Raw genomic sequence first — 15,497 nt, forward strand, 5'->3', positions numbered from 1 at the left:
TGCTCAACTATGTTACCAATAATAGAGAATCGTGGCTGGGGTCCTCTGTGCCTCTCCTCTACCACATATAGAGCCGAAGTACAGACCCCCATCCAGTCTTTACACTGGTGGCAACGGTGGGATTCTTATTGTTTTAAGAATCAGTGTGTAACCGTGCCACTTACGAAGCATATATGCACTTTGTTAAATTGAGGTTTAGTTGTGTACAAGATAACTGTATTATAAGCAATGGAATCTATTGCGAATGGTAAATTGACTCGGATGAGCTTAGAGTCTCTCCAAGGTGCTTGTGAAGCCAGAGAGTTAGACTTTGTGGATAAGTCTAGGGCTGAGCTGGCCCTGGTGGTCTACCAGACTGATTGTGAAGCTCTTGAAGGGCGGGATGCAACTAATGAGGACTCTAGCCCGAGGGTTGTCGCAGAATCTGATTCTGGGAATGCCACCATTCCTGCTGCCTCTGTTCCAAACCCCAGCAATTCCTTGGAGCTTGAATTATTAAGGATGGCTTTGAATATCGCAAGTTGGAAATAGATGCTGAGCTTAAGAAAGAGGAGTTGGCACAGCAAGTGGAACTCAAGAATAGGGATCTTTATCTCAAAGACAAGGACACTGAATGTCAGTGAGTCCAGTTCGAGAAAGCTCAACTGGAGACTTCAGCTAAACCAGTTGAGAGTGTCAGGTCCCCAGCAACCAAATTTATGAAAGATTTTGTTGGTGTGTATGTGAAGGGTTCTGATATCCTCCAATGGATTGAAGCGTTTGAGATGGCTTGTGCAATTCATGATGTTAATAAGAGAGATTGGGCTTAGTGTTTGTTAAGCAGAGTGCCTCAAACTGGATATGACTGTATTCTGAAACTGAGTGTGGAAGAAAGGGGTCAGGATGAGTGCATGAAGTCTGCTTTAATTGCCAAGTTTGGCAAGACATCTACCCAATACCTTAAACGGTTCAGGGATTTTAAGAAATGAGAGAATGTGTCTTGGATTGACTGGATGAGTGCTGCGCACATGAACATGATGGGGTGGATTTATGGTTACAAAGTGAAAACGTTTGTTGAATTGTCCCACCTTTTGTTTTTTGAGCATTTTTCGGAAGCTTGTTCACCAGAGCTCCGTCAGTATGTTGCTGACCAGAACATTTTGGACCCCTTTAAGTTGGCTAGGTTGGCTGACAAGTGGGTCTCTCACCGGGTGTCCCCTAAGGTCTTCAGTGGGAAGGACAAGGACAAAAAAAAAGGGGGCCTCTCAGAAATCTGAGGAGTACCAAAAGCAGTCACAGTTGGGTAAACCAAAAGCTTCCCCTCCGAAGACCCAAAAATCTAGTCGGGATAAGTCTGTTGTGGGTGGGACTAAGAATTGTGGTCCTCCTGCTGCAAAGCAGGGTCCCAGTGGCTCCATTACTGTACGCCGCACTCCCAGCACTTGTTGGGATTGTGGGGCTCTGGACCACCGAAGGGGTAACCCCAAGTGTAATGGTAAGGCACTTGGAGTCCAGGCTGTCAGCCTGACCTACCCCTACTCTGTACCTGAGGTGGAGGCCACTGTCCTCCCCTCCTCTACTGGGATCACCTCTGGGGCTCCCTAGAGATTTCCTTAGTGACCCTTGGAGCCTGGGACCAGTACGCAGAAGTACTGGCGACTATCCCACAGAACACTTGTAGGTTTTTGAGAAGTGTCCTCTTGAATGGCTAGCCTTCTACTGGTTTGAGACACACTGGGGCAAACATGACAGTGGTGGACTGGACCCTGCTCAAGCTAGAGGACTATGTAGGTGCTCCTCTGCGAACCACCAGGTTAGCTGGTGGGCCTCCCAAATTATCGTCTGTAGCCTTAGTCAACATCACGATTGGAGACAAGACAGCAAAGCTTCCGGTCCAGGTCCAGGACAACGTGCCTGCAAACATTTTGTTGGGAAACGATTTGGTTGAGTTTGGGATGATCACAGATGGTCTACCCATGGCTGCTGTGGCGGTCACCCGATCACAGGTCACACAGGGTCCGGCTGCGAGCCCGATATCCTTGCCGAACGTGAAACCCAAGGCATGAAGGAAACAGAAGAGTAAGAAGGCCACCTCTGTGGAGGGAACCCCGCTCTTCCTGCTGTTCCAACAGCACCCATTGGGATCCATGCTCTGGATGGGCTGGGTCCAGTGGTGAATCCCGTCTCAACTCCTGTGGGAGAAGAGCCAGAAGACTTTCCTGTGGGAGAGGGTCTCAACCGGAGGATCATCCCAACCTTCAATGCTTGTTATCTGAAGGGGGACCCTCCTGGGCGGACATATGTAAGGGACAGAGAGAGTGACACTCTCTCGAGTGTCTGAGGAAACAGGCCCTGTCCCAGGCACAAGGAGAAGTCCCTAGGACATTCTGAATCTATTGGGAGGGTGAGCTCCTTGTTAGTGAGCCCACTAAGCCTGAACTTGGTGCCCTCAAGAGGTTGGTGGTACCCCAGGTTTACAGGCCCTTCCTACTGCACGTGGCGCATGAGGTGCCCTTAGCTGGTCATCTTGGTACCAAGAAGACTAAGCAGAGGCTCTCTGCCCATATCTACTGCCCCGGATGGGAGTAGAAGTGATGTCCCACTGCAGGACTTGCCCAACCTGTCAGTTGTCTGGCAAGACTGGAGGCAGTGTGTTTGGCCCACTGCAGCCATTGCCAGTGGTTGGCACACCGTTTGAGAGGGTGGGCATTGACATTTTCGGTCCCCTTGACTCTCCCACTTCAGGTGGACATTGGTTCATCCTGGTCTTGATCGATCATGCCACTAGGTACCCTGAGGCTATACCCCTTCGGTCTATTACTGCCGAGGTGGTTGCCAGGGCTCTCCTGGGCATTTTCACCGATGTTGGATTCCCTAAGGAGGTTGTCTCTGACAGAGGATCCAACTTCGTGTCTAATTACATGGAAACCATGTGGAAAGAGTGCGGGTAAGCTATACGTTCTCGATCTCTTACCATCCCCAGACCAATGGTCTGGTTGAGAGAATTAACAAAACTCTCAAGGGCATGCTAGGTGCTTTGGAAGAGCTCCAAAGGATGAAGTGGGATCTTCTCCTGCCATGCCTGTTGTTTGCTTACAAAGAGGTTCCTCAAGAGGGTGTTGGCTTCAGCCCCTTTGAGTTACTCTTTGGATATCCCGTGAGGGGGCCCCTTGCCTTAATCAGAGAAGGTTTTGAGGCCACTCCTCCAGGTCCTGCCAAGCAAGTGGGGGACTATGTGTTAGGCCTCAGACGGAGGATGACACAGATGATGGGTCAGGCAACAGCGAATCTCAAGGACAGCCAGGAAATGAATAAGTACTGGCATGACCTTAAAGCATCGCAAGTGGATTGGACTCCAGGACAGGAGGCCCTCATGATGAAGCCTACCAAGCTTCGGGCTTTGGCGGGTAAATGGAGTGGACCCTTCAGGATAATCTCCAAGATGGGCAAGGTCAATTATCTGGTTGACATGGGAGCCTCGGGGGTAGCCCCTTAGGTATTCCATGTTAACAGGTTCAAGCCTTCCCACAGGCGAGCCGAAGTCTCATGTCTCTTGCTAGCTTCAGAGCAAAAAGAGTGAGCCCCTTCCTGATTTGCTGCATAGCAACCCTCAGGATGGCTCGGTGGAGGGAGTGCATCTCTCTCCCAATCTGATGACAGAGCAGCAGAACGCCTGCAGGGCTTTGCTCCGGCAGTATGCCTCTCTGTTTTCACTGACACCAGGCCTTACACTGTGGTGTAGGCACGAAATTGACACTGGTGACAGTGTGCCTGTCAAAAGCAGGTGCTACCGTATGTCAGATACAGTTAAGAACCACATCCAGGCTGAGGTCGCCAAGATGTTGGATCTGGGCATTATTGAACCCTCAACCAGTCCCTGGTCCAGTCCTGTTGTCCTTCTCCCCAAGGCAAGTTTCCAGGCAGGTACCAAGGATTGGAGGTTCTGTGTGGGCTACCGAGGAGTCAATGCCATCACCAAAACTGACGCGCACCCATTGCCCCAAGCTGATGAGCTCGTGGACTCCATAGGTGCTGCCAAATATGTGAGCACCTTTGACCTTAACTCAGGCTATTGACAAATAGCTCTGATGGACCATGCCAAGGAAAAGATGGCGTTCTCAACACCTGAGGGACTCTACCAGTTTAGGGTCATGCCTTTTGGGTTGAAGAATGCCCCTGCCGCCTTCCAGAGATTGGTCAATCATGCGCTCAGTGGGCTGGAATCCTTTTGTGTGGCTTACTTAGACGACATTGCCGTCTACCGTTCCACCTGGGAAGAGCATTTGACACATCTGGATAAGGTGTTGCAGGCCTTAAAAAGGGCTAACCTCACTATCAAGGCCACCAAGTGCCAGATAGCTCAGGGGAAAGTCACATATCTTGGTCATGAGGTAGGAGGGTGTCAAATCCAACCTCTCCCCAGTAAAGTACAGGGCGTACATGACTGGGAGACTCCCACTAGTCAAACACAGGTGAGAGGATTTTTGTGCCTCACTGGGTATTATCGCAATATCATGGCAGACTATCGAACCATAGCTGCACCCCTGACAGCTCTGACTTCAACCAAACAGCCTAGGAAGGTTAGTTGGATTGAAGACTGTCAGAGGGCCTTTGATGGCTTGAAAGAAAGTCTGTGTAGGCAACCTGTGTTGGGTGTGCCTGATTACAGCAAGCACTTTATCATTCAAACTGACGCCTGCGACACTGGAATTGGAGCTGTCTTGTCCCAGTTAGATGACAAAGGGAGGGAACATCCTATCATATTCATCAGTAGACAACTCAAGGGTAGAGAACTTAGGTGGGCTACTGTTGAAAAGGAATGTTTTAGCATAGTTTGGAGCCTTAGGCATGTTAGGTCCTACCTTACAGAGTCTACCTTCAAGATCCGAACAGATCATAAGCCCCTGAAGCGGTTTATGCAGATGATGTGCGAAAACCCCGAAATTGTTCAGGTGGTCCATTAGCCTGCAAGGGCTAGACTTCACAATAGAGCACAGACCAGGGAAGAGTCACGATAACGCAGATGGCCTTTCCAGAAGGTATGTTGACCGTCTGGATGAGGGTGTCTATCTCGTGGGAGATTAGGCACCCTAACCTCAGTCTGGGGGGGTGACTGTGATGCTGGAAATGCATCAGAGGGACAGGGCCCCTGTATCCTTCTCCTTTACTGCTTTTTATTGGGTATTCTGTCGTGTTTTCCACACAGGAGTTCATGTGGGACTCCTGGCAGTGCAGCTCTCTCTTTTGGTTTGGTGTACAGACACATGGGATACCTTTATGGCACCCATGGGTGGGGGTACAACCCTATGCCCCTATTGTATGTTTTTGGGCACCTGTGTGTGGCCCACAGAGCAGGGTATGGGCTGGTGGCAGCTCCATGCTGAATTTGACAGGTGCCCTGAGTATCCTCCATTTTGGGATACCCAGGCCCTGCCGTTGGAATCAGTTGATTCCTGATAGGAAACAAGATGGCCCCTGTGGCCTCTTGCTTTCTATTGCCTATTACCTTGTTTTCCCAGCGTTCCGGGAAGCCCTGACTCTGTCCCTTCCCCCTGACCAGCTGTTGGGTGGAAGTTCCATATATAGTGTTGTTGTGAAGTCCAGGCCAGACTGGCTGGATCCTTCCCAATGACTGTATGTTGTGGGTACACCCTGTGGGTGGGACCTGGGTGAATGGAGTGTGTGAGGAATATGAATTCTGTGTTGTGGGTGTCTAGTATCTGGTGTTTGACACAATGACTGAGATAGCCCTGCCTGAAACTGGTATGAATGCAGTGTGGAGTGTTGAATGACTGGGTACTTGTCCCAATACACATAACTTGTTGTGAGTGTCTGGAAAGAAGTGAATGGCTTGAATGCACTATGAACCTGATTGGTTGCCTGCCTGCATGAATGCCCTTCTGACCGATTGGTTGCCTGAGTTTGACCCGGCAGAATGAATGGGAGACCAACTAGTATATCTGGGGGCCTCTCACTGCTAGAATTCATGTTCAGAAGCTGAAGTCCACTACAAAGAGTAACTGGAGTATACCTGAATCTTAACCTTGAAACCCTGCTGGAAGAGAAGAATTGCTGTTGCTCTCCTTCATCAATCTGAAAGCTGCTATGTCTCCAAGGACTGACCCACAGAGGACCTGGTAAGGCGCCCTCTTCCCGAGCTACGAGGGACGATAGTGGTTTTCCCACCACCTAAAGACCACAGAGATACCAACGACTCGACGCCCTTGCTCGGCCACAGTTCTTAATCATCCTCCAGTCTTTACAGTCGGTCCATTTATGTGGGTATGGATGTTAATTGCGTCTAGGCTGTCAACCAGAGAGTGGGTCATAGGGTTGGTGGGGATGTCAAGCCATATGTTGAAATCTCCTAGAAAGGTGAGGGTGGGATGGATTAGTTGGAGGGTGGCAATAGAATCACAGAGGTTGTTAGAGAATTGTCTATCGTAGCCAGGGGTCTTTAGATGATTAGGAAGCTGTGGGAGAATGAAGGGGGGAGGGATAGTTTTATGAGGAGTGATTCACAGGAAGGAATTCATTGCTGGTTGTCGATGATTGAGGCGTAGAAGTGAGACATCAAGGCAATTGCTATTCCTCCTCCTCTAGAGGGACGGTTCTGTGGGATGAGGGTGTAGTCTGAGGGGAAGGCTTCATTGGCGATAGGGGCGAAGTCATCAGAGAACCAGGTTTACATGATAAAGACCAGGTCCAGTTTGTCAGAGGCGTGGAGGTCAAAGATGCTGTGTCTGTTTTTTGCTACAGATCGGGCATTAAAAATGATGCAATTTACTTCAGTAGAGGTGGATGATGAGGGAGTTGCAGAGGTGGGGGGTCGGAGGGGAGAGAGTCGAAAATGGGGAGCGAGAGGGGGTTGGTTGGTAGTCGATGGGAAGAGTAGGTGGGCTGTTGAGTTGGTGGGTTTGAGTGGGAGGGGTTGTACTGGTGTGACGGGTTAATTGGATTTGTTTGGAGGATTTGAAAGCGGGGTGTTGGTGGTTAGGAGTTTCAGTTGTGGTCGGTGAGAATTCGAGGAAGAGGGGTTTCAGGTAAGGTGAGGCAGGGGGGATGGTGGTGATGATCGGGATTGGGAGGATGAGGAGGTGGGTTGAGACAGGAGTGACAATGAGTACTGACAGATTTAGGGAGACCATGTATGTTTTCTCTTCAATGTTTTTGTTGCAGTTGGTGTGTGAGAGAGGGTAGGGGGTTTTTTGTAGGGGGAAAGGGAAGCGGCTACTGTTCTTGCCAGGGAAAGGTGTGCAATTTTTAGAGGGGAAGGAGTGGGCTCGGAGGGGGATGATGGTGGGGGTTGATGAGGGGAGTGGACGGTGGATGGTAGCAGGGCTGAGCGTGCTTGGGAGGCTAGGCGGGCCGTAAATTTGGAGAGCAGGAGGAGCGGGCATGATGATAGTCGGTGGGTGGAGGGGAAGCAAGGAGCAGTGGTCTTAGGATGGTTGGCTCACCATCGAGCCCCTCTGGTTTGGTGTTTGGATAGGGATGGGTAGGGGATTTGGTGGAGGGCAGGATGGTTTAGGGAAGGGGGAATGGGAGGTAGGCAGGGTGGGAAGGGAGGCGGGCATGAGGGGGTCATTTTCGGTGGACCTTGGTGGGTTGGGTGGACTCATGGTTTGGTTTAGTTTGAACTGTGTTATATTTGGTGTTGGATGATTTCAATCACACCTTCCGACTTCAACTATACCACTGGATGTTATTTGTACACACTCTGTATGATTAACTGTACTACGGGTGTACCACAGCGATTATTCGCACTTTCTAAGTTCAGCTACACCATCGGGTGAGATTATTCACAGTTTCTAAATTCAACTATACCACCCGGTGGGATTATTCACAGTTTGTAAGTTTAACTAAACCAGAGGGTGATTTTATTCACATATTCTAAGTTCAACTATACCGAATGGTGATATTATTTACACTTTCTAAGTACAACTATACCACAGTGTGAGATTAATAACAGTTTTAAAATTCAACTATACAAGAGGGTGATATTAGTTACACTTTCTAAATGGAATTATACCACAGATATGCTATTAGGCACACTTTCTAAATGCTATTACACCTCAGATATGCTATTTGGCACACTTTCTAAATGCAATTACACTACAGATATGTTATTCGGCACACTTTCTAAATGCAAACTAGACCCCAGATATGCTATTAGGTGGACTTTCCAAATGCAATTATACCACAGATACACTATTCAGCACATTTTCTAAATGCAATTACACCACAAATATGCTATTAGGCAGACTTTCTAAATGCAAACTACACCACAAATATGCTATTATGTGGACTTTCTTAATGCAAACTACACCACAGATATGCTATTAGGCGGACTTTCTTAATGCAATTATACCACACTTTCGGTAAACTTTCTAAACAAAGCTACACCACAGATATGCTATTTGGTGGACTTTCTAAATGCAAACTAGACTACAGATATGCTATTAGGCACACTTTCTAAACGCAATTACACCACCAATATGGTAGTAGGTGGAGTTTCCAAATGTAAACTACACCACAGATATGCTATTAGGTGGACTTTCTAAATGCAATTATACCACAGATATGCTATTCAGCACACTTTCTAAATGCAAGTACACCACAAATATGCTATTAGGCAGACTTTCTAAATGCAAACTACACCACAGATATGCTATTAGGTGGACTTGCTTAATGCAAACTACACCACAGATATGCTATTATGCGGACTTTCTAAAGGCAATGATACCACAGATATGCTATTAGGCAGACTTTCTAAATGCAAACTACACCACAGATATGCTATTAGGTGGACTTTCTAAATGCAAAAATACCACAGATGGAAGAGTTTACAACAGTTTAGCTTCTAGGGATGAGTGGTAGGGTAGTATGGCATGAAGTAATTGCTTCTGTCCCCGCCCTTGCTACACTTACTTATTGTTGGCTTCTTGCTTCTCCTGTGGATACCTGCAGATACGATCTGGAGCCGTCACATTGGAGCCATCCTTTGCCTTGGGGTACTTAGCCGAGGGGGCTGCATGGGCAGAGGGCTGCCCTAGGAAGGTCGGTAATGGCTTGGGTAAGATGATCATGGGACCAATCAGGGCATTAGGCGGGAGGGAGTACACCAGGAAGTGGGGATGCAGCGAGGGTTGGGCAGGGTGAAACAGGGGCAGGGTAATCAGCGGATCGGGTTTGGGGTCAAAGGCAGGCAAATTTACCAGTTTTGGCCAGCATTGAAAGGCAAACTCACCTGCAGGGGCTCAATGCGTAAAAGTGAAAAAAAAAGAGAAGCAAGTATGGGCCCCTGCCAAGGACTAGGCCTGTAGGACAGGGAGATTTTGACCAATCAGGGATGGGGTGGGCAGGGAGGGAGGCGGGAGGGCAGGCGAATTGGGAAGTGGGAGCGGGAGGTTGGAGCAGGTAAAGGGGATTATTCGAAGGGCATGGAGCCAGTGATTTTCAAACAAATTACAAAAATAAAAAATAAAAGTTTATGGGCACGGCAGCAGATAAAAAGCTGCACTCTGGACTCACCTCACTATTGTGGAAAAGCAAGCGAGTGTTGGCTGCTGCGGGGGACTAGGCCTGCAGGACAGGGAGATTTTGACCAATCAGGGACGGGGTGGGCGGGGAGGGAGGCGGGAGGGCAGGCAAATCAGGAAGTGGGAGCGGGAGGTTGGAGCTGGTAAAGGGATTATTCAAAGGGATATATGTGTGTGTTCCTATGGGAAAGGTCTCCTTCAGTGTGCATGACAGTGCAATGTGCTTGAATAAGTAAGGAAATAGCAATGTTTTTATAAAACTAGTGGGTGATAACATACTGGTGTTCTGATGACAATAGAAACAGTGGACCTGGCAAGGTGCAATGAGTAACGGTGAAGCGAGGGCTGTGGGCTTGGATAACATTGTCTAATTTTCTAGGCTACAATTCAATAACTCTGCACTGTCTGAGTAACAGGCAGAACACTACAACAGTACTGCCCTTACTTTTTTGGATGTGAAGAGTAGGTTTTTTCTGGGTTTTATTTTCCAGCAGAGGCGTCACTGGCTTTCAGCGGGTGGTTCTTCACTGCAATTGCAAAAGAAGGAAGTTAGAGGGTATGTGTGTTCATGGTAAAGTAATAGCAGTAGGAGAACACATTGTTTTAGATTGTATAAGGAATTGTTGGCAGGAAGAGTTAGTGTTTTGTTGGTGCACTGTGGAGGTGAGCATTTAGGTTAAATCAGTGCCCTAAGTTTGATTTCTGCATTGAAGTTGTTGGTGAAGGAACTAATGCTGTCTTTCCCAAGTGCAGAGATTTTTTTTTCTGAAATTATACCAAAAGCACAATGGAACAACCCCAATGAGGAACACGGACAGGGCCTGCCTGACCCTGTCCCCACACGCCGCCTGACTCACGCATGCCGGGCGCAGCGCGGGCTGAAACCGAGGCTGAGCCTCGTTAAATCAGCTGTAACCGCCGGCAGGCGGATCACGCCGGCGGCCAGCGCAAAGGCCACTCTAAGGCCTGTTGAGAGCCTGTTTGGAGCATCAGGAGCCAGGGGCCACAAACTCTGCCCGTGCTGCTCCAGGCGGAGTGCACCGTCGAGCCTAGAGCCAGGACCCCTGCCGTCCACCTACAGGGTAAGCATACTGCCCCCCTCTTCCAATATCCACTCCCGACCATCGAGCTAGAGCCCTGACCTAGCACCTCCCAACATTGCTACGCCCAAGGTCCCACATGCACCGTTGTGCTCCTGAACTGCAACGAAACATTTAATGTACAATCCACTGTGTAGTGCCTTATGGTCGCCCAGAAACCACTGTATTACTGCGTAGTGCCTTATGGTCGCCTAGAGACCACTGTAATACTGTGTAGTGCCTTATGGTCGCCTAGAGACCACTGTATTACTGCGTAGTGCCTTATGGTCGCCTAGAGACCACTGTAATACTGTGTAGTGCCTTATAGTCGCCTAGAGACCACTGTATTACTGCGTAGTGCCTTATGGTCGCCTAGAGACCACTGTAATACTGTGTAGTGCCTTATGGTCGCCTAGAGACCACTGTATTACTGCGTAGTGCCTTATGGTCGCCTAGAGACCACTGTAATACTGTGTAGTGCCTTATGGTCGCCTAGAGACCACTGTAATACTGTGTAGTGCCTTATAGTCGCCTAGAGACCACTGTATTACTGCGTAGTGCCTTATGGTCGCCTAGAGACCACTGTAATACTGTGTAGTGCCTTATAGTCGCCTAGAGACCACTGTATTACTGCGTAGTGCCTTATGGTCGCCTAGAGACCACTGTATTACTGCGTAGTGCCTTATGGTCGCCTAGAGACCACTGTAATACTGTGTAGTGCCTTATGGTCGCCTAGAGACCACTGTAATACTGTGTAGTGCCTTATAGTCGCCTAGAGACCACTGTATTACTGCGTAGTGCCTTATGGTCACCCAGAGACCATCGTAATTTTGTGTAGTGCCTTATGGTCGCCCAGAGACCTTTGTATTACTGTGTAGTGCCTTATGGTCGCCTAGAGACCACTGTAATATTGTGTAGTGCCTTATGGTCGCCCAGAGACCACTGTGATACTGTGTAGTGCCTTATGGTCGCCCAGAGACCTTTGTGATATTATGTAGCGCCTTATGGTCGCCCAGAGACCATTGTATTACTGTGTAGTGCCTTATGGTCGCCCAGAGACCATTGTGTTGTAAACCACCTACCCACCAAACCAAGTACTAGCTACGCACAATGTCCAGCCTACTAAGCTTCTACTGCATCATGGCTATTGCTACACTTCCTGCTACTAGCAAGCTGGGCAGCTACACAGAGACCCCACTACACTCACATGCACCTCTATTACATATATCACCAGATATTATGACTAACACGCATGCATATACTGACTCCAAACACCAAGCTCTGCCAGAACCTCTAGCTTACACTTCCAAGCCTAGCTCCACCCGCGATAGAAATAGCAAACTACGCGCTAGACTTAACAAACTCCATGATACACCCAGACGACTCCTCCTTCTTACAAATTCTGATATGAAACACCAAATTGGCAATACAGGCTACGCCTCCAACCGCACCCGAGCTTCAACGCTCACCCAAATACCTGTGCCCAAGACTAAATCCAGTGCTAAAAACACTCCTAATCCTACACTTACCAAAGAGGAAACTAAGGACCATTCCTATAAAGGAGCACTTCTCAATGCCAGGTCACTAGTTGCACATGCCCTTGAGATAGCTGATCTAATCACTGAGAATAACCTGGACTTCATTGCTATAACTGAAACCTGGCTACACCAGGCAGCAGGCCCATCACTTATGTTAGCCATACCTGACGGCTACACTATATGCAGACAAGACCGAGAGGGCACCCGCGGAGGCGGAATTGCCATTATCTCTAAATTAAGCCTCTCACTAAGACTAGCCCCTGCACTAACGCTACAATCCTGTGAAGCCCTCACTGCTAAACTCCTTATAAATAATAATCAATCCCTAACTATTCACCTAATCTATAGACCTCCAGGCCCGCTTGGGACCTTCGAAGAGGATCTACACAAGTTACTAACCCTCAATGCTAAAACCACCTCTCAATTGCTGGTATTAGGGGATTTTAACTTAGGATTTAACGACAAAACAGATGTGCATGCCGCGACCATCGCCCAAGCTATTAATTCCCTAGGCTTCTCCCAAAAAGTCAACAACCCTACCCATACGAAAGGTAGAATATTAGACTGGATCGCTGACTCTAACTGTACTACAGTCATCTCCTCTATCTCGGCTTTATCATGGTCTGACCACTCATTAGTGTCCTTTGACCTCCTAACATCCCAACCATCCGCTACAGTCGCCCCCATGGCACCTTCATGCCCCACAAGAAATAAAAAGATTATGACAATAGATAATGTCATACCTGCTATTCTTCCAACCTTAAACGCCTTGCCTGACAATCTAGACCCCGGCACTTTAGTTCACGAGTATAACAAAATTATGACTGATACCTTGGACAAAATTGCCCCACTTAAAATGCGCACAAGTAAACCCAAAGCCCATCTAAATAAATGGTTCACGCCCGAACTCAAGGCCTTACGCCTCACCAAGAGAAAATATGAATCCAACTGGAAAATATGTGCAACTGCTGAGAACAAGGCTAACCTAATATCTATCTCCCGTCAATACAAAAACGCAGTCTGTCTGGCTAAGAAAAACTCATACAACGATCGTATCGCCAATTCTAAATCAAGCATGAAGGAACTCTTCTCCATCCTAAAGGAACTTGAGTCACCTATTGCCATACCAGACACTTGCACTAAAGATCAGACCTGGTGTTCTGACATCCAATATGCTCTATCTAATAAAATCACTACCCTCCAAAACAAAATTCAACTGAAAAAAGACTCGCTTAAACTCCCTACACTGTCACCACCTAAGGCGATCCACATGCCTCAACATACCAAATTTTCCTTCACCAAAACTTCCACACTTGAGATTGAAAAAATTATCCTCACCCTCAAACCATCCAACTGCAAAGGTGACATCTGCCCAGCACAGCTAATAAAAGACGCTGCCAGAGACCTATCACCATTTATCTCCAAACTGGTCAATGCATCCTTCTCTACAGGCATCATCCCAGCTAATCTAAAACAATCCTGGGTGCTCCCGTTGCTTAAAAAGCAAACTCTAGATCCTCTTATCCCCACCAATTACCGCCCAATCACTACAGTTCCGTTTCTGCTAAAGATCCTGGACAAAGTGGCCTATATACAGATTCAAAACTACCTTGAACTGCACAAACTACTAGGAACTAGACAATCTGGCTTCCGCCCACTACACGGAACGGAAACAGCCCTGATTGACTTAAAGGCCCAAATAGACGAACTGAGAGATCAGGGCAAGACAGCCCTCCTCCTCCTACTAGATCTCTCAGCTGCGTTTGATCTTGTGGACCACAAAGTCCTCTGCAAACACCTGGACGTTGCCGCTCACTTCTCCACCCAAGCCATCAGTTGGATAGAATCCTTTCTAAGTGAGAGAACTATGAGAGTCTTTTCCCCTTCGGCAGCAGCTGACCCTATACCTATTACTTGTGGAGTCCCTCAGGGATCCTGCGTCTCTCCGACCCTCTACAATATATTCACCAAACCTCTGTTCGACGATCTGGACAATCTCGGTATCACCTACACTAACTATGCAGATGATACACAGATTCTCTTCCCACTTTCTGGGGATCACAGCAGGGATGGGGAGTTGGTGAATAGAGTGTATCTCATCATTCAGGCATGGATGGCCACTCACGGTCTTTGCCTGAATGATGATAAGACAGAGTTGATCATTCTGGGCACACAAGCTAATATTAACAAATTGGGCCCGGATTACTCAGCCTTCAGCATAGACGGAAATGCCATTAAAGTCTCGAGGGAAGTAAAAACACTTGGTTTCTATCTCGACTCTACCCTGTCCTTCACTAAACAGGTAAACTCCCTAGCCTCCACTACTGCCTACACTTGTAAATTGATCAGAGCAGGCAAGCCCTTCCTGTCCAATACCAGCTGCCTAATCCTGGCTAGAGCCTTAATTCTTTCCCGACTAGACTACTGTAATGCCCTATACAGTAGCGCCAATAAAGCCACTACCCTAAGACTTCAAATTCTACAAAATAATGCTCTCAGAGCTGCATTAGGAATAAAAAAGAGGGAGCATATCTCCTCGACTAGGCGGCAACATAAATGGCTCTCTACGGAGAATAAAATCCAGCTAAAAATGATCTCATTAACCCATAAGGCCTTAAATAATGCAGCTCCCAGCTACTTAATGGACAAAATAAAAAGAAAAACTTCTAATAGACCCATGAGAGTCGCCAATTCCAATTGTTTGGCAGTACCTAGATTCAGACTCGCCAAAATTGGTGGCGCCTGCTTCCCTGTGAAAGCTGCTAACCTGTGGAACGCCCTGCCACCTAACCTAAGAGCTGACCAACCCTTCCCCCATTTCAGAAGGAACCTTATCAAACACATTATCGCCAACAACGACTTAACACCCGAACACTCACAAGTGTAGTCCGACCCAATGCACCCTGACGTGACATCAACCTTTATGCTTATTACCGCAAATCCTGTATATTGCTAACTGTACATTCATGTAAATACGGCAAATCTTTATCTGTACATTCTTGTAATTTGTGCAATATGGTGTAATATTGTAAATTCATTTATATAACATTGTAACATTGTAAGCTTCGCATATACTTGTTGCTGCGCCCGGTAACCTAAGGGTCTGGTGCGCAATATAAATAAATAAACAAATAAACAAACAAACAAACAAACAATGTCTTCAATCCCCAGAAAAATGTTGGAAGGTGCCTTCTGAATAGAGACCTGGGTATAGTTCTGCACCGTGCTGAGATGTCTGTTTTCTCCAACTACAACATTGACTCCCTTAGTGTGCACTATTTTACCAAAGATGGTGTTTTGTTGTCCGTTCTTGGAAACGTGTGTTTTTTTCAGACTCTAAGCGATGTTTTGCAGAGGTT

This window comes from Ambystoma mexicanum, chromosome 8 (genome assembly GCF_040938575.1).
Source record: "Ambystoma mexicanum isolate Mex_15411 chromosome 8, UKY_AmexF1_1, whole genome shotgun sequence".
In the NCBI taxonomy this organism is placed as follows: Eukaryota; Metazoa; Chordata; class Amphibia; order Caudata; family Ambystomatidae; genus Ambystoma; species Ambystoma mexicanum.